Below are 21278 nucleotides of genomic sequence, written 5' to 3'. Positions count from 1 at the left end.
ACATAGACATGCACTGACAAACGCACACACACACGGTGACATGCAAACATAAAACACACGCACGCACGAACACATAAAACAAACGCGGATTTTTTTTAGAATAGAATAGAATAGAAAAGCTTTATTCATCCCCAGAGGGGAAACACACTTTCACAACAGCGCAGATTAAAAAAAATATATATAGGTTTGTTTGTGATGTGTAGTTATGCGTTTGTGTGCATGTCACTGGTGTGTGTGCGCATGTGTCAGTGTGTGTCTGCGTGTGCGTGCGTGTGTGTGTTTTATGTGTGCATGTCACCGTGTGTGTGTGCGTGTGTCAGTGCATGTCTGTGTGTGCATGCGTGTGTTTAATGTGTGCGTGCGCGTTTGTTTTGTGTGCGTCCGCGTTTGTTTTATGTGTGCGTGCGTGCGTGTGTTTATGTGTGCATGTCACCGTGTGTGTGGGCGTGTGTCAGTGCATGTCTGTGTGTGCATGCGTGTGTTTTAGGTGTGCGTGCGCGTTTCTTTGATGTGTGCGTCCGCGTTTGTTTTATGTGTGCGTGCGTGCGTGTGTTTTATGTGTGCATGTCACCGTGTGTGTGTGCGTTTGTCAGTGCATGTCCGTGTACGCATGCGTGTGTTTTATGTGTGCGTGCGCGTTTGTTTTATGTGGGTGTGCGCATTTGTTTAATGTGTGCGTTCGTGCACAGTAAATTTCCAAGTGTCAAAAAGGAAGTGTTAATGTATTTTAACTATTTCATAGACTGGTTTAACTCTTCCAGATGTAACACAACAACAACAGGTGTAAAACGTGGCTCCTCCCCCTGCAGTGCTGTTGTCAATATCCAGAGTTAAAACCCAGGTGTTATTTATTCAGTGTAAAAAGTGAATGAACACTGTCAAGGGTCAATTTAACAATATTCAGTGTTAATATCTTAATATGCTCCGCCCATTTCAAATGATCCAGAAGTTTCTAGAGTAATTGGACCTCATGGACCACCGCCATGTTTCCATTGGTAAAGACTGTGGTAAGTCTCTCCATCTGCTGACTTATATTTAAATGAATTAAACGATTTATACAATTGTATTCACCGTGACTGTACTACCATTCGCTTTTTAGACTTCTAATGTAGATGAATTGCTATGTGGTTCACCAACATTAAGTTACATTCTATTACTTGTAATGCGGTACAGTTAACCTGCGCAGTGAACACCACGTGTAGACACTTGTAACCAATACCACTATGGATTATTGTGTATATTCGGTTTATGGTGCTCGCTCAAAACAACAGATGTATATGCTGTCTGTACATGCGCGCGCCAGTAAGTACGGTAGTTCATTCCCGCGCCACTCCCCCTCTGTCAGGCTTTAGTTTTTAGTAATGTAACCCAGCCGTTTATTTGTCGTTTTATGTTTCAATTATTTTCACTGGAAGTATATAATTAAACCCAGTTGTTATTTTCGTGTTTTATGTTTTATTACTTTTCAATGCATGTATCGCATCAAGACACTGTCGCTTTAAGACGGCCATTGTTTTTTACCTGCGTTCCACGGATGAGACGCGTGGTGTTCAGATGCTTCAGCGGCTCAGAGACTGAGACACGTGTAAGTAAGTAAGTAAGTAAGTAATATTTATTTATATAGCGCTTTTCGAGACCAGGGTCACAAAGCGCTTTAACAATCAAAAACAATACTCAAAACAGTACATACTTCAAAGATCAAGACAACACCGAGAACAACAAGTTCGAGAAATTCAAGGAAAAGCCTGAACAAATAGAAACGTCTTAAGATGTTTCTTAAAGGAGTCAGTAGACTCCATCAAGCGCAAAGAGAGAGGAAGATTGTTCCAAAGCTTAGGAGCAACAGCCTGAAAAGATTTCTCTCCTCTGGTCCTGAGCCGTGTGCGTGGAACCATCAGTAGATTCTGATCCACAGACCTCAGAGACCGAGCTGGGGTGTAAGGCTGGATCAGATCAGTGATGTAAGGAGGAGCCTGACCATGAATAGCTCTGAAAGTAAGAACCAGAATTTTAAAGTTGATCCTGAAAGAAACTGGAAGCCAGTGAAGAGTTTTAAGGATCGGAGAAATGTGAGTTCTCCTACTTGAGCGGGTCAGAATTCTCGCTGCAGAGTTCTGAATCAACTGCAGACGAGACAGCTCCTTCTTGTTAAGACATGAAAACAAACCGTTACAATAGTCCAGACGAGAAGAAACAAACGCATGGATTACAAGCTCCAGATCATGTTGTGACAACATTTTCCTAAGTTTAGAGATTTTTCTCAGTTGAAGGAAACAGTTTCTGGTCAGTTTTCTGCAGTGTTGAACAAGAGACATGTCTTTATCAAATACAACACCCAGGTTTCTCAGGCTCAGTTTGACAGACTGACCTAAGTCACCCAAGTACTGACTCAACCATGGAATCTTATCATCAGGAGCAATCACCAGAGTTTCAGTTTTGTCCACATTAAGCTGTAAAGTGTGCCAACACTCCTGCAATTTTACTGAATACACTCGCTTATCACTCCTAGGTGAGCCTAAACAATACGTTTATATTATTGTTTATATTGCTGTGTGTAAATGAATGTTGTGTCGAAGCAGCTATTTAAGTTTTTGTGTGAAACTTGAAGCATTGTTTTATAACTTTATTCAAGTGTATATTTTCGATAGTATTTTATATTGTACTGTTTCACTTTGTTTTGAAAGTAAGTTGCACTTTATATTTTGTTATCGCGTGGTGTTCAGATGCTTCAGCGGCTCAGAGTTCACCGCATCTGTTATTTAACACGCCGATTAAACGTTCGTGCTGTTGTATGGTTAACAAGCGTTGAATGTGTTGAAGGTGCCGTAGCTAAGAATCTTGAATATTAATAAAATAAATCGCCTACCATGACCCACCAATATAGCAAACTTTTTATTGGAATATAAATATATTTTCGTCCTTCAAAATAACAAACAAAATACGTGTGTGAGTTACATTATAATTAAAAAAGCTAAGTTTTAGCGAACTAGCTCTCGTGTTAACGCACCACAGAAAGTTACATTACACGCAATGAAACATTATTTCTGAGTCTTAAAGCAATAATGATATCTTACCTCAATAGACGAGTGACGCGCACCTGATTCCGTCAAGTTATGCACAAACGTGAGGATAAAATGCGATCGATCTTTGTCAACAAGTGTGACGTCATCATCCGGAAGTTGCGTATGCGGCAATTTGAAAACTTTTTAGCTGACGCTAAATTTAAACTAAACTTAACTCGGTCTTTATACAAGCACGCATCTACTATTGTATTCATGGCGCTTTTAAACAAACAAGCACAATATCTCATTGTATTCCTGTGGTGTGACGTCACCGCTGCAGGATCAGTTGATTAGCATGTGTGACGTCACCCCTGCAGACTCGCGATTAATGTTGACAAACGTCACGTAGACGCTCATAATCGCAGCTAAATAAAAAGAAAACATATGTCCATAAACGCAATCTCAATGAAAGCTTCTATTTTCATAGAAAAGCGCACCGGATTATAAAGAGGATCAAGCGAAATAGCACAGACTTTATTTTACTCATTCATAAAACAATGTCAACATTATGGAGTTGAAACACCTAAAAATATACAATATAGTCACTTTTACAGGACCTTTTAAGCATGTTTTAATCCGCGAGAGCTTCTTGACTTCCGCGATGCGTAAACAATCCAAGCTCCAAAAAATTAAAATTAAGCATTTTTACCGATTTATATTCACTCTGTACCTCCTTAAAGTGGTTTGAGGTCGTTAAGCACAATCAGGATTAGAATCACACTGTTGACATTAAACATTTCAAATGAGCTTCATAGTTGTAGAATTACGGTAGCCAAATGAAACAGCGACACGTCACGTTACCAAGGCAACGAAGAGATGGGCGACGCGTCAAATGTAACCCGGGTCGTTTGAATCCGACGTCGGGGGGTGCTCTGTATAATACTGGGTGACCCGTGCGTGTCAATGCGTGCGCGCGTGTCAATGTGCGTCAATACGTGTGTGTCAATGTGCGTCAATGTGCGTCAATACGTGTGTGTGTGTCAATGTGCGTCAATGCGTGCGGGTGTGTCAATGCGTATAGACGTGTGTTTATATGTGTGTACATATATGTGTGTATGTGTATAGACGTGTGTGTGTATATATGTGTGTGTATGTGTATAGACGTGTGTGTGTATATATATGTGTGTATGTGTATAGACGTGTGTGTGTATATATGTGTGTGTATGTGTATAGACGTGTGTGTATATATATGTGTGTATGTGTATAGACGTGTGTGTGTGTATATATGTGTGTGTATAAACGTGTGTGTATATATATGTGTGTATGTGTATAGACGTGTGTGTATATGTGTGTATGTGTATAGACGTGTGTGTGTGTGTGTGTGTGTGTATATATATATACGTGTGTGTGTTTATATATGTGTGTATGTGTATAGACGTGTGTGTGTATATATATGTGTGTATATGTGTGTATGTGTATAGACGTGTGTGTGTGTATATGTGTATGTGTATAGACGTGTGTGTATATATATGTGTGTATATGTGTGTATGTGTATAGACGTGTGTGTATATATATGTGTGTATGTGTATAGACGTCTGTGTGTATATGTATATGTGTGTATGTGTATAGACGTGTGTGTGTGTGTGTGTGTGTGTGTATATACTGTATATATATTGTAACGATCCTGTTTGTTCTGTTCATTAATGTTGCGGGCACTTTAAGAAGGTGAGTCTGTGCGCATGCGCAGTTGTTGTTAGAGAGATTTCGCGTTCAACTAGTGGTGTGAAGAACGAGCGGCGTTGGTTGTGGCCGAAACAATAACCTCTCTGTGAGTACAGCGAACAAAGAAACAATATCTGTGCAAGACAACCGTCTGGTCATGTGTGGAGGACCAAACGTTACATTGGTGTCAGAAGCGACTTTTTCGGACCTGCTCCTGAGGCGAAGCTAACGGTTATTAGCAACGAACTTTGCTAACGAACGTCCCCGGTATGTACGGGAAAGTGAAGAGCGAAAGTGAGGAGATGGACGTTGGTGCGAGACGACGGGACCATGCTCAACAGTTAAGAGACGCTGTGTTACAACTCTCAGAAGAAGAATGTGCGTCAATGCGTGCGCCAATGTGCAGCAACTGGGCTTCATCAAGTATCAAACAGATCACACATCACACCTACCATGATTTTGTTCAATGAGATGAAAACTTATTTGATGTTCAATCCAGTGTTCAGGTTGACTTCAGTGCTTATGTTTTAGTAGAAGTGAAGCTGTGGTGCTTTAGTTTAATACATGGACACAGCACTAAACTTTGTTGTTGGTTGTTAGTTGTTTTTTTAGATTTTGGGATCAACCGTCACTTTTTAGTAATGGGAGAATTATTTCTCTGCACTGTGCGAGTCGTCCCAGAGCCATTGTTCAGCCTGAAGCCAATACGTTTTTAGGTTGAAAAGTTTGCCCCCCTGAAAAAATGTAATGCCCCCCCTTAAATGTTTTTCTGCAGCCGGGTCTGTCAGTGTTATACTAGATCCACTCAGTATAAACTGTTGTCAACATTGAAGTCAAATCATCTCCAGAAATGATACTTTGTGATGAAGTCTTAATGTTAAAAGAGACAAATGTAATAAGATCTTTAATGAATCAATTCATGTACATTTATATCAAACCTGCTATTCCCTGCATGATGGGATCAGAAACACTAGAATTCTACTTTCTCGGGACGTTTTAGATTTACAACGACGACATCATTAAAAGTGTGAACTGCAGTCACACTGCAAGTTTATGTCCATAATCCTTAGATATTCTCTCCAAATGAGAACAATTTAACAGAAGAGTTTAACATTACCTTGGCTGTAGTCATGCTCTGTAGACAGAAGCTTCACCTGCACAGGTGATCTCATTAGCTCGTCCTGTCTCTCCACCTGCACGCAAAGCAACTTGTACTCTCTGCTGCCCTCTAGTGTTGCTAAAACGATTTATTATGTCCAATAAACAAACCTACAGAAAGACTTAACAGTGTGGGTCTTTCTTTTTATTTCAAGGGTCCCCATTTTATCTCAAACATCAATATAGCTAATATTTAACACTAATTGGTAAATATCAAACATGTATGCTTCATTACAGTTGAAACAATTGTTCTCTGGTAACAAATATTTATCATTAAACATGTGTGTTCATGTATGATCCATGGCACTCATCATGATGGACAAATATGATGGAAAAACATTCTATTAGTGTCAGTACAGTACACGAGGTTGGAAATCAACCACGCATTTGCGCATGCGTTGTCCACCTACAAGGAGGTTTATAACGGTCAGACGCGGAAGAATCTACGAAACTATCACTGATAGATTCTCAAAAATCATCTGATATTAAATGATCTTTTCTCTCAAGGATAAGGATGTTGAAGGAGTGACGTCACAGTGTCCACTGTTGAAGGATAAGGATGTTGAGTGTCCAGCTGGAAGGAGCACAGGTACATGTTGTGGTTTATTAAAGTCTCTTTTCATTTTATTGACATCGGTAAATGTAACGCTAAGTTTAAGTGAAGGTATCAAGACCTGTCGCCCTTCCCAGCTATCTTCTAAATAATCCACGGAGGAAAAATTCAGAAAAAAAAGTCTTATATAGATCCAGAGCGGTCCGTAATAGGAACAAAAAAACAAAACAGGCACTCGGGGCGAAGGCAGGGCACTTCTGGAGATCGGGGTCCCAACAGCAACTAAAACAAAAAGACAAAAGGACTCACTTGAGTAAATAAAAGTGCTGACAACGTCAGGAGTATCCAAAGGATTATCCAGTTGTGATTCAAAGGCGAGGAGCGAGATCGAAAGGACAGCCAACCTGGTCTGGAAACGCAATACTCTGGCGAGTTCTTCCGGGTAGAGACGCTCCTTATCAATGGGAAGAACCCGCCACTCCATCATCCCCAGCCGCGCACCTGCCAGCGTCTGTCACTCAAAACACAGGACACATGAAAACGGAAAACCACCTTCAAAATAAAACAAAAGAACATAAGCATGACACTTGTATGTTGATTCTATCAAATGTATTCTGCCTATTTTAAATGTTGACCTTTTTTCTTATAAGAGTAACTGTCAGGAGTCTTGATGTAAAACGTCACTCAAATGTGTCATTTATTTATTTCTCTCACAGGATTCAGAGTCAATGTTCATTGCACAGAATTTCCATCTCCGTCCTGCACTGTCTGTGATGATGGAACTTACATGGACAAATTGAACCGAGAGAAACATGGTTTCAAGTGTCTCGTCTGTACTGAAGGTAAAGTTTGTTCTTCACTAGAATGATGAGTTGGTCAGTATGTAGATGTGATGTAGAATTTGTTATTGACTAACAGGACTGAGAGAGATCAGATCCTGTACCTTCACAGCAAACACCAAGTGTGAACCTCTGGAGGGTTTTTTCTGTGTGGACGGCTCAGTGGACACATGTGTGGCAGCACAGCAACACTCCACATGTGAACCAGGACAGTTCATCATCAGAGCAGGCGAGTTTCACATCCAACATGTGAAATGCAAGAGTGCAGAAACTATAAGACACACACAATGTTCTTCACAGGAACGTCCTCCACAGACACTGAGTGTGGAACCTGCAGTGAAGGAACATTTTCAAATGGAACGTTCACGTCATGTCAGGATCACAAACAGTGAGTGAAGCTTCACAAATGTTTGCTCCAGATGTTTTCTTCTAAACTGTCTCCACTTGTCTTTGTAGATGTTCAACATATCTACGAGAAGGAACTATTTCTTCTGACTCTGTATGTCGAGAAGGTTTGACACCAGGAGAAGTGGCTGGAATTATTGTTGCTGTGATCGTTCTACTGATCACATGTTCTGTAGTTTATTGGTATAAAAAAAGAAAAAGAGGTAAAAAACAAATGCATTCATAAAAATCACATTATTATATTGATTTGTGTTTATCTGGAGTCATTTCCTTGAATTATTTTTCTCCTTAACCAGATGGAAAAGAGTTCAAGAGAAGAAGGAAGGTATGTAAGAATGTTTTTTAGTCATTTATCAAAGTGATTTAATGTTTAAATGTAATGTTGATTAATTTTGCAAATGTCATCACTTGTACAATTAAAATGAATGTCAATTTTGGTTTAATATCTTCAGCACTGCAGTATTTGTGCATCAGAGAAACGATCATTATTTCTTATTAGGAGGTGGCAGTGGGAATGAATGAATGTATGGATTCAACGGAGCATCCGTGAGAATTTCAATTAGTTTGAGCTTTTTTTTTAATCTAAACTGACTTATTTTTTTCTTGTCTTAGATCAATTTATTCATCTGAGAATAAGTCCGATGAAGTGGAACATGTTCCACTGATGGTAGAACCCGGGGAAGACCCAGAACACACTGAAGAAGCATGTTCCTCCACTGGGCTGGAAACACAGGGGGGTCCTCCAGAAAGAGCTGGACGATGTAACTGGGGAGAAGAAAGTATGGACCTCTCTGCTGAAGCTGCTGCCCCCGTGACAAGAATCCAGATAAACAGACCAGAGATAGCAGACGTTGAATATGAACTAATTGGACACGAGGATATTAAAGTAGATTGTTCAGTCATTCAATAGAATGTTTGAGTTTTATACAACATGAAAAATGTGTTCATAAATGATGTGTTCAGTGAACATAACATATTTCTGGCTGTTTTCATTTGCCTGTGTGTGTAGCTTAGTCTGTGATATAGAAAACAGTTTCTGTCAAAGCTTTCATTAATCTCATAAATGGCTGATCAGTTAAACATCAGCCAGGTTTGAGGATGTACTTCACTCCACAGCCGTCAGTGTTGCTTGTTCTTTCACTGCCCTTTTTGTGAGGTCACCAAATTCAGACCAGCACAGATGGACAAAACCCAACAGCACATACAAAGCCACTTGAGAAAGGCAATCATCATGGAGGTGTGTACAGTATATGTTTAGTTAGTTCCTCGTATATTGCATCATAAAAGTCTAACCGTTTACATTTTTATGTTTGACAGACTATCCGATACACAGATGTGGGCTGCAGACCAGAACCTCACGTCCATTGTCATGTGCGTGTCAATGTGTGTCAATGCGCGCGTGTGTCAATGTGCGTCAATGCTTGCGCGCGTGTCAATGTGCGTCAATGCTTGCGTGCGTGTCAATGCGTGTGCGTGTGTCAATATGCTTGCGCGCGTGTCAATGTGCGTCAATGCTTGCGCGCGTGTCAATGTGCGTCAATGCGCGCGTGCGTGTCAATGTGCGTCAATGCGCCCGTGCGTGTCAATGCGTGTGCGTGCGTCAATATGCGCGCGAGTGTCAATGTGCGTCAATGCTTGCGCGCGTGTCAATGTGCGTCAATGCTTGCGCGTGTGTCAATGTGCGTCAATGCTTGCGCGTGTCAACACACAACACACGCACGCACACATTAAACAAATGCGCACACCCACATTAAACAAACGCGCACGCACACATAAAACACACGCATGCATACACAGACATGCACTGACAAACGCACACACACACGGTGACATGCAAACATAAAACACACGCACGCACGCACACATAAAACAAACGCGGATTTTATAGGTTTGTTTGTGATGTGTAGTTATGCGTTTGTGTGCATGTCATTAGTGTGTGTGCGCATGTGTCAGTGTGTGTCTGCGTGTGCGTGCGTGTGTGTGTTTTATGTGTGCATGTCACCGTGTGTGTGCGTGTGTCAGTGCATGTCTGTGTGTGCATGCGTGTGTTTTGTGTGCGTCCGCGTTTGTTTTATGTGTGCGTGCGTGCGTGTGTTTTATGTGTGCATGTCACATGAAACAAATGCGCGCACGCACACATAAAACAAATGCGCGCATGCACACATAAAACAAATGCGCGCATGCACACATAAAACAAATGCGCGCATGCACACATAAAGCAAATGCGCGCATGCACACATAAAACAAATGCGCGCACGTCACATAAAACAAATGCGCGCACGCACACATAAAACAAATGCGCGCACGCACATATTAAAGAAATGCGCACGCGCACACAAAACAAATGCGCAAGAGCACACAAAACAAATGCGCGCGCACAGATAAAACAAATGCACACGCACACAACACACGCACGCACACATTAAACAAATGCGCACACCCACATAAAACAAACGCGCACGCACACATAAAACACACGCATGCATACACAGACATGCACTGACAAACGCACACACACACGGTGACATGCAAACATAAAACACACGCACGCACGCACACATAAAACAAACGCGGATTTTATAGGTTTGTTTGTGATGTGTAGTTATGCGTTTGTGTGCATGTCATTGGTGTGTGTGCGCATGTGTCAGTGTGTGTCTGCGTGTGCGTGCGTGTGTGTGTTTTATGTGTGCATGTCACCGTGTGTGTGCGTGTGTCAGTGCATGTCTGTGTGTGCATGCGTGTGTGTGTTTTATGTGTGCATGTCACCGTGTGTGTGCGTGTGTCAGTGCATGTCTGTGTGTGCATGCGTGTGTTTTGTGTGCGTCCGCGTTTGTTTTATGTGTGCGTGCGTGCGTGTGTTTTATGTGTGCATGTCACATGAAACAAATGCGCGCACGCACACATAAAACAAATGCGCGCATGCACACATAAAACAAATGCGCGCATGCACACATAAAACAAATGCGCGCGCGCGCACACAAAACACACGGATGCACACACAGACATGCACTGACACACGCACACACACACGGTGACACGCACGCACGAACACATAAAACAAACGCGGATTTTTTTTAGAATAGAATAGAAAAGCTTTATTCATCCCCAGAGGGGAAACACACTTTCACAACAGCGCAGATTAAAAAAAAGATATATAGGTTTGTTTGTGATGTGTAGTTATGCGTTTGTGTGCATGTCACTGGTGTGTGTGCGCATGTGTCAGTGTGTGTCTGCGTGTGCGTGCGTGTGTGTGTTTTATGTGTGCATGTCACCGTGTGTGTGTGCGTGTGTCAGTGCATGTCTGTGTGTGCATGCGTGTGTTTAATGTGTGCGTGCGCGTTTGTTTTGTGTGCGTCCGCGTTTGTTTTATGTGTGCGTGCGTGCGTGTGTTTATGTGTGCATGTCACCGTGTGTGTGGGCGTGTGTCAGTGCATGTCTGTGTGTGCATGCGTGTGTTTTAGGTGTGCGTGCGCGTTTCTTTGATGTGTGCGTCCGCGTTTGTTTTATGTGTGCGTGCGTGCGTGTGTTTTATGTGTGCATGTCACCGTGTGTGTGTGCGTTTGTCAGTGCATGTCCGTGTACGCATGCGTGTGTTTTATGTGTGCGTGCGCGTTTGTTTTATGTGGGTGTGCGCATTTGTTTAATGTGTGCGTTCGTGCACAGTAAATTTCCAAGTGTCAAAAAGGAAGTGTTAATGTATTTTAACTATTTCATAGACTGGTTTAACTCTTCCAGATGTAACACAACAACAACAGGTGTAAAACGTGGCTCCTCCCCCTGCAGTGCTGTTGTCAATATCCAGAGTTAAAACCCAGGTGTTATTTATTCAGTGTAAAAAGTGAATGAACACTGTCAAGGGTCAATTTAACAATATTCAGTGTTAATATCTTAATATGCTCCGCCCATTTCAAATGATCCAGAAGTTTCTAGAGTAATTGGACCTCATGGACCACCGCCATGTTTCCATTGGTAAAGACTGTGGTAAGTCTCTCCATCTGCTGACTTATATTTAAATGAATTAAACGATTTATACAATTGTATTCACCGTGACTGTACTACCATTCGCTTTTTAGACTTCTAATGTAGATGAATTGCTATGTGGTTCACCAACATTAAGTTACATTCTATTACTTGTAATGCGGTACAGTTAACCTGCGCAGTGAACACCACGTGTAGACACTTGTAACCAATACCACTATGGATTATTGTGTATATTCGGTTTATGGTGCTCGCTCAAAACAACAGATGTATATGCTGTCTGTACATGCGCGCGCCAGTAAGTACGGTAGTTCATTCCCGCGCCACTCCCCCTCTGTCAGGCTTTAGTTTTTAGTAATGTAACCCAGCCGTTTATTTGTCGTTTTATGTTTCAATTATTTTCACTGGAAGTATATAATTAAACCCAGTTGTTATTTTCGTGTTTTATGTTTTATTACTTTTCAATGCATGTATCGCATCAAGACACTGTCGCTTTAAGACGGCCATTGTTTTTTACCTGCGTTCCACGGATGAGACGCGTGGTGTTCAGATGCTTCAGCGGCTCAGAGACTGAGACACGTGTAAGTAAGTAAGTAAGTAAGTAATATTTATTTATATAGCGCTTTTCGAGACCAGGGTCACAAAGCGCTTTAACAATCAAAAACAATACTCAAAACAGTACATACTTCAAAGATCAAGACAACACCGAGAACAACAAGTTCGAGAAATTCAAGGAAAAGCCTGAACAAATAGAAACGTCTTAAGATGTTTCTTAAAGGAGTCAGTAGACTCCATCAAGCGCAAAGAGAGAGGAAGATTGTTCCAAAGCTTAGGAGCAACAGCCTGAAAAGATTTCTCTCCTCTGGTCCTGAGCCGTGTGCGTGGAACCATCAGTAGATTCTGATCCACAGACCTCAGAGACCGAGCTGGGGTGTAAGGCTGGATCAGATCAGTGATGTAAGGAGGAGCCTGACCATGAATAGCTCTGAAAGTAAGAACCAGAATTTTAAAGTTGATCCTGAAAGAAACTGGAAGCCAGTGAAGAGTTTTAAGGATCGGAGAAATGTGAGTTCTCCTACTTGAGCGGGTCAGAATTCTCGCTGCAGAGTTCTGAATCAACTGCAGACGAGACAGCTCCTTCTTGTTAAGACATGAAAACAAACCGTTACAATAGTCCAGACGAGAAGAAACAAACGCATGGATTACAAGCTCCAGATCATGTTGTGACAACATTTTCCTAAGTTTAGAGATTTTTCTCAGTTGAAGGAAACAGTTTCTGGTCAGTTTTCTGCAGTGTTGAACAAGAGACATGTCTTTATCAAATACAACACCCAGGTTTCTCAGGCTCAGTTTGACAGACTGACCTAAGTCACCCAAGTACTGACTCAACCATGGAATCTTATCATCAGGAGCAATCACCAGAGTTTCAGTTTTGTCCACATTAAGCTGTAAAGTGTGCCAACGCTCCTGCAATTTTACTGAATACACTCGCTTATCACTCCTAGGTGAGCCTAAACAATACGTTTATATTATTGTTTATATTGCTGTGTGTAAATGAATGTTGTGTCGAAGCAGCTATTTAAGTTTTTGTGTGAAACTTGAAGCATTGTTTTATAACTTTATTCAAGTGTATATTTTCGATAGTATTTTATATTGTACTGTTTCACTTTGTTTTGAAAGTAAGTTGCACTTTATATTTTGTTATCGTTTGGTGTTCAGATGCTTCAGCGGCTCAGAGTTCACCGCATCTGTTATTTAACACGCCGATTAAACGTTCGTGCTGTTGTATGGTTAACAAGCGTTGAATGTGTTGAAGGTGCCGTAGCTAAGAATCTTGAATATTAATAAAATAAATCGCCTACCATGACCCACCAATATAGCAAACTTTTTATTGGAATATAAATATATTTTCGTCCTTCAAAATAACAAACAAAATACGTGTGTGAGTTACATTATAATTAAAAAAGCTACGTTTTAGCGAACTAGCTCTCGTGTTAACGCACCACAGAAAGTTACATTACACGCAATGAAACATTATTTCTGAGTCTTAAAGCAATAATGATATCTTACCTCAATAGACGAGTGACGCGCACCTGATTCCGTCAAGTTATGCACAAACGTGAGGATAAAATGCGATCGATCTTTGTCAACAAGTGTGACGTCATCATCCGGAAGTTGCGTATGCGGCAATTTGAAAACTTTTTAGCTGACGCTAAATTTAAACTAAACTTAACTCGGTCTTTATACAAGCACGCATCTACTATTGTATTCATGGCGCTTTTAAACAAACAAGCACAATATCTCATTGTATTCCTGTGGTGTGACGTCACCGCTGCAGGATCAGTTGATTAGCATGTGTGACGTCACCCCTGCAGACTCGCGATTAATGTTGACAAACGTCACGTAGACGCTCATAATCGCAGCTAAATAAAAAGAAAACATATGTCCATAAACGCAATCTCAATGAAAGCTTCTATTTTCATAGAAAAGCGCACCGGATTATAAAGAGGATCAAGCGAAATAGCACAGACTTTATTTTACTCATTCATAAAACAATGTCAACATTATGGAGTTGAAACACCTAAAAATATACAATATAGTCACTTTTACAGGACCTTTTAAGCATGTTTTAATCCGCGAGAGCTTCTTGACTTCCGCGATGCGTAAACAATCCAAGCTCCAAAAAATTAAAATTAAGCATTTTTACCGATTTATATTCACTCTGTACCTCCTTAAAGTGGTTTGAGGTCGTTAAGCACAATCAGGATTAGAATCACACTGTTGACATTAAACATTTCAAATGAGCTTCATAGTTGTAGAATTACGGTAGCCAAATGAAACAGCGACACGTCACGTTACCAAGGCAACGAAGAGATGGGCGACGCGTCAAATGTAACCCGGGTCGTTTGAATCCGACGTCGGGGGGTGCTCTGTATAATACTGGGTGACCCGTGCGTGTCAATGCGTGCGCGCGTGTCAATGTGCGTCAATACGTGTGTGTCAATGTGCGTCAATGTGCGTCAATACGTGTGCGTGTGTCAATGTGCGTCAATGCGTGCGGGTGTGTCAATGCGTATAGACGTGTGTTTATATGTGTGTACATATATGTGTGTATGTGTATAGACGTGTGTGTGTATATATGTGTGTGTATGTGTATAGACGTGTGTGTGTATATATATGTGTGTATGTGTATAGACGTGTGTGTGTGTATATATGTGTGTGTATAGACGTGTGTGTATATATATGTGTGTATGTGTATAGACGTGTGTGTATATGTGTGTATGTGTATAGACGTGTGTGTGTGTGTGTCTGTGTATATATATATACGTGTGTGTGTTTATATATGTGTGTATGTGTATAGACGTGTGTGTGTATATATATGTGTGTATATGTGTGTATGTGTATAGACGTGTGTGTGTGTATATGTGTGTATGTGTATAGACGTGTGTGTATATATATGTGTGTATATGTGTGTATGTGTATAGACGTGTGTGTATATATATGTGTGTATGTGTATAGACGTGTGTGTGTATATGTATATGTGTGTATGTGTATAGACGTGTGTGTGTGTGTGTGTGTGTGTATATACTGTATATATATTGTAACGATCCTGTTTGTTCTGTTCATTAATGTTGCGGGCACTTTAAGAAGGTGAGTCTGTGCGCATGCGCAGTTGTTGTTAGAGAGATTTCGCGTTCAACTAGTGGTGTGAAGAACGAGCGGCGTTGGTTGTGGCCGAAACAATAACCTCTCTGTGAGTACAGCGAACAAAGAAACAATATCTGTGCAAGACAACCGTCTGGTCATGTGTGGAGGACCAAACGTTACATTGGTGTCAGAAGCGACTTTTTCGGACCTGCTCCTGAGGCGAAGCTAACGGTTATTAGCAACGAACTTTGCTAACGAACGTCCCCGGTATGTACGGGAAAGTGAAGAGCGAAAGTGAGGAGATGGACGTTGGTGCGAGACGACGGGACCATGCTCAACAGTTAAGAGACGCTGTGTTACAACTCTCAGAAGAAGAATGTGCGTCAATGCGTGCGCCAATGTGCAGCAACTGGGCTTCATCAAGTATCAAACAGATCACACATCACACCTACCATGATTTTGTTCAATGAGATGAAAACTTATTTGATGTTCAATCCAGTGTTCAGGTTGACTTCAGTGCTTATGTTTTAGTAGAAGTGAAGCTGTGGTGCTTTAGTTTAATACATGGACACAGCACTAAACTTTGTTGTTGGTTGTTAGTTGTTTTTTTAGATTTTGGGATCAACCGTCACTTTTTAGTAATGGGAGAATTATTTCTCTGCACTGTGCGAGTCGTCCCAGAGCCATTGTTCAGCCTGAAGCCAATACGTTTTTAGGTTGAAAAGTTTGCCCCCCTGAAAAAATGTAATGCCCCCCCTTAAATGTTTTTCTGCAGCCGGGTCTGTCAGTGTTATACTAGATCCACTCAGTATAAACTGTTGTCAACATTGAAGTCAAATCATCTCCAGAAATGATACTTTGTGATGAAGTCTTAATGTTAAAAGAGACAAATGTAATAATATCTTTAATGAATCAATTCATGTACATTTATATCAAACCTGCTATTCCCTGCATGATGGGATCAGAAACACTAGAATTCTACTTTCTCGGGACGTTTTAGATTTACAACGACGACATCATTAAAAGTGTGAACTGCAGTCACACTGCAAGTTTATGTCCATAATCCTTAGATATTCTCTCCAAATGAGAACAATTTAACAGAAGAGTTTAACATTACCTTGGCTGTAGTCATGCTCTGTAGACAGAAGCTTCACCTGCACAGGTGATCTCATTAGCTCGTCCTGTCTCTCCACCTGCACGCAAAGCAACTTGTACTCTCTGCTGCCCTCTAGTGTTGCTAAAACGATTTATTATGTCCAATAAACAAACCTACAGAAAGACTTAACAGTGTGGGTCTTTCTTTTTATTTCAAGGGTCCCCATTTTATCTCAAACATCAATATAGCTAATATTTAACACTAATTGGTAAATATCAAACATGTATGCTTCATTACAGTTGAAACAATTGTTCTCTGGTAACAAATATTTATCATTAAACATGTGTGTTCATGTATGATCCATGGCACTCATCATGATGGACAAATATGATGGAAAAACATTCTATTAGTGTCAGTACAGTACACGAGGTTGGAAATCAACCACGCATTTGCGCATGCGTTGTCCACCTACAAGGAGGTTTATAACGGTCAGACGCGGAAGAATCTACGAAACTATCACTGATAGATTCTCAAAAATCATCTGATATTAAATGATCTTTTCTCTCAAGGATAAGGATGTTGAAGGAGTGACGTCACAGTGTCCACTGTTGAAGGATAAGGATGTTGAGTGTCCAGCTGGAAGGAGCACAGGTACATGTTGTGGTTTATTAAAGTCTCTTTTCATTTTATTGACATCGGTAAATGTAACGCTAAGTTTAAGTGAAGGTATCAAGACCTGTCGCCCTTCCCAGCTATCTTCTAAATAATCCACGGAGGAAAAATTCAGAAAAAAAAGTCTTATATAGATCCAGAGCGGTCCGTAATAGGAACAAAAAAACAAAACAGGCACTCGGGGCGAAGGCAGGGCACTTCTGGAGATCGGGGTCCCAACAGCAACTAAAACAAAAAGACAAAAGGACTCACTTGAGTAAATAAAAGTGCTGACAACGTCAGGAGTATCCAAAGGATTATCCAGTTGTGATTCAAAGGCGAGGAGCGAGATCGAAAGGACAGCCAACCTGGTCTGGAAACGCAATACTCTGGCGAGTTCTTCCGGGTAGAGACGCTCCTTATCAATGGGAAGAACCCGCCACTCCATCATCCCCAGCCGCGCACCTGCCAGCGTCTGTCACTCAAAACACAGGACACATGAAAACGGAAAACCACCTTCAAAATAAAACAAAAGAACATAAGCATGACACTTGTATGTTGATTCTATCAAATGTATTCTGCCTATTTTAAATGTTGACCTTTTTTCTTATAAGAGTAACTGTCAGGAGTCTTGATGTAAAACGTCACTCAAATGTGTCATTTATTTATTTCTCTCACAGGATTCAGAGTCAATGTTCATTGCACAGAATTTCCATCTCCGTCCTGCACTGTCTGTGATGATGGAACTTACATGGACAAATTGAACCGAGAGAAACATGGTTTCAAGTGTCTCGTCTGTACTGAAGGTAAAGTTTGTTCTTCACTAGAATGATGAGTTGGTCAGTATGTAGATGTGATGTAGAATTTGTTATTGACTAACAGGACTGAGAGAGATCAGATCCTGTACCTTCACAGCAAACACCAAGTGTGAACCTCTGGAGGGTTTTTTCTGTGTGGACGGCTCAGTGGACACATGTGTGGCAGCACAGCAACACTCCACATGTGAACCAGGACAGTTCATCATCAGAGCAGGCGAGTTTCACATCCAACATGTGAAATGCAAGAGTGCAGAAACTATAAGACACACACAATGTTCTTCACAGGAACGTCCTCCACAGACACTGAGTGTGGAACCTGCAGTGAAGGAACATTTTCAAATGGAACGTTCACGTCATGTCAGGATCACAAACAGTGAGTGAAGCTTCACAAATGTTTGCTCCAGATGTTTTCTTCTAAACTGTCTCCACTTGTCTTTGTAGATGTTCAACATATCTACGAGAAGGAACTATTTCTTCTGACTCTGTATGTCGAGAAGGTTTGACACCAGGAGAAGTGGCTGGAATTATTGTTGCTGTGATCGTTCTACTGATCACATGTTCTGTAGTTTATTGGTATAAAAAAAGAAAAAGAGGTAAAAAACAAATGCATTCATAAAAATCACATTATTATATTGATTTGTGTTTATCTGGAGTCATTTCCTTGAATTATTTTTCTCCTTAACCAGATGGAAAAGAGTTCAAGAGAAGAAGGAAGGTATGTAAGAATGTTTTTTAGTCATTTATCAAAGTGATTTAATGTTTAAATGTAATGTTGATTAATTTTGCAAATGTCATCACTTGTACAATTAAAATGAATGTCAATTTTGGTTTAATATCTTCAGCACTGCAGTATTTGTGCATCAGAGAAACGATCATTATTTCTTATTAGGAGGTGGCAGTGGGAATGAATGAATGTATGGATTCAACGGAGCATCCGTGAGAATTTCAATTAGTTTGAGCTTTTTTTTTAATCTAAACTGACTTATTTTTTTCTTGTCTTAGATCAATTTATTCATCTGAGAATAAGTCCGATGAAGTGGAACATGTTCCACTGATGGTAGAACCCGGGGAAGACCCAGAACACACTGAAGAAGCATGTTCCTCCACTGGGCTGGAAACACAGGGGGGTCCTCCAGAAAGAGCTGGACGATGTAACTGGGGAGAAGAAAGTATGGACCTCTCTGCTGAAGCTGCTGCCCCCGTGACAAGAATCCAGATAAACAGACCAGAGATAGCAGACGTTGAATATGAACTAATTGGACACGAGGATATTAAAGTAGATTGTTCAGTCATTCAATAGAATGTTTGAGTTTTATACAACATGAAAAATGTGTTCATAAATGATGTGTTCAGTGAACATAACATATTTCTGGCTGTTTTCATTTGCCTGTGTGTGTAGCTTAGTCTGTGATATAGAAAACAGTTTCTGTCAAAGCTTTCATTAATCTCATAAATGGCTGATCAGTTAAACATCAGCCAGGTTTGAGGATGTACTTCACTCCACAGCCGTCAGTGTTGCTTGTTCTTTCACTGCCCTTTTTGTGAGGTCACCAAATTCAGACCAGCACAGATGGACAAAACCCAACAGCACATACAAAGCCACTTGAGAAAGGCAATCATCATGGAGGTGTGTACAGTATATGTTTAGTTAGTTCCTCGTATATTGCATCATAAAAGTCTAACCGTTTACATTTTTATGTTTGACAGACTATCCGATACACAGATGTGGGCTGCAGACCAGAACCTCACGTCCATTGTCATGTGCGTGTCAATGTGTGTCAATGCGCGCGTGTGTCAATGTGCGTCAATGCTTGCGCGCGTGTCAATGTGCGTCAATGCTTGCGTGCGTGTCAATGCGTGTGCGTGTGTCAATATGCTTGCGCGCGTGTCAATGTGCGTCAATGCTTGCGCGCGTGTCAATGTGCGTCAATGCGCGCGTGCGTGTCAATGTGCGTCAATGCGCCCGTGCGTGTCAATGCGTGTGCGTGCGTCAATATGCGCGCGAGTGTCAATGTGCGTCAATGCTTGCGCGCGTGTCAATGTGCGTCAATGCTTGCGCGTGTGTCAATGTGCGTCAATGCTTGCGCGTGTCAACACACAACACACGCACGCACACATTAAACAAATGCGCACACCCACATTAAACAAACGCGCACGCACACATAAAACACACGCATGCATACACAGACATGCACTGACAAACGCACACACACACGGTGACATGCAAACATAAAACACACGCACGCACGCACACATAAAACAAACGCGGATTTTATAGGTTTGTTTGTGATGTGTAGTTATGCGTTTGTGTGCATGTCATTAGTGTGTGTGCGCATGTGTCAGTGTGTGTCTGCGTGTGCGTGCGTGTGTGTGTTTTATGTGTGCATGTCACCGTGTGTGTGCGTGTGTCAGTGCATGTCTGTGTGTGCATGCGTGTGTTTTGTGTGCGTCCGCGTTTGTTTTATGTGTGCGTGCGTGCGTGTGTTTTATGTGTGCATGTCACATGAAACAAATGCGCGCACGCACACATAAAACAAATGCGCGCATGCACACATAAAACAAATGCGCGCATGCACACATAAAACAAATGCGCGCATGCACACATAAAGCAAATGCGCGCATGCACACATAAAACAAATGCGCGCACGTCACATAAAACAAATGCGCGCACGCACACATAAAACAAATGCGCGCACGCACATATTAAAGAAATGCGCACGCGCACACAAAACAAATGCGCAAGAGCACACAAAACAAATGCGCGCGCACAGATAAAACAAATGCACACGCACACAACACACGCACGCACACATTAAACAAATGCGCACACCCACATAAAACAAACGCGCACGCACACATAAAACACACGCATGCATACACAGACATGCACTGACAAACGCACACACACACGGTGACATGCAAACATAAAACACACGCACGCACGCACACATAAAACAAACGCGGATTTTATAGGTTTGTTTGTGATGTGTAGTTATGCGTTTGTGTGCATGTCATTGGTGTGTGTGCGCATGTGTCAGTGTGTGTCTGCGTGTGCGTGCGTGTGTGTGTTTTATGTGTGCATGTCACCGTGTGTGTGCGTGTGTCAGTGCATGTCTGTGTGTGCATGCGTGTGTGTGTTTTATGTGTGCATGTCACCGTGTGTGTGCGTGTGTCAGTGCATGTCTGTGTGTGCATGCGTGTGTTTTGTGTGCGTCCGCGTTTGTTTTATGTGTGCGTGCGTGCGTGTGTTTTATGTGTGCATGTCACATGAAACAAATGCGCGCACGCACACATAAAACAAATGCGCGCATGCACACATAAAACAAATGCGCGCATGCACACATAAAACAAATGCGCGCGCGCGCACACAAAACACACGGATGCACACACAGACATGCACTGACACAC

Source organism: Callionymus lyra, unplaced genomic scaffold (assembly GCF_982586985.1).
Source record: "Callionymus lyra unplaced genomic scaffold, fCalLyr1.hap1.1 HAP1_SCAFFOLD_25, whole genome shotgun sequence".
Classification (NCBI taxonomy): Eukaryota; Metazoa; Chordata; class Actinopteri; order Syngnathiformes; family Callionymidae; genus Callionymus; species Callionymus lyra.
Note: the sequence above shows the minus strand (reverse complement) of the source record.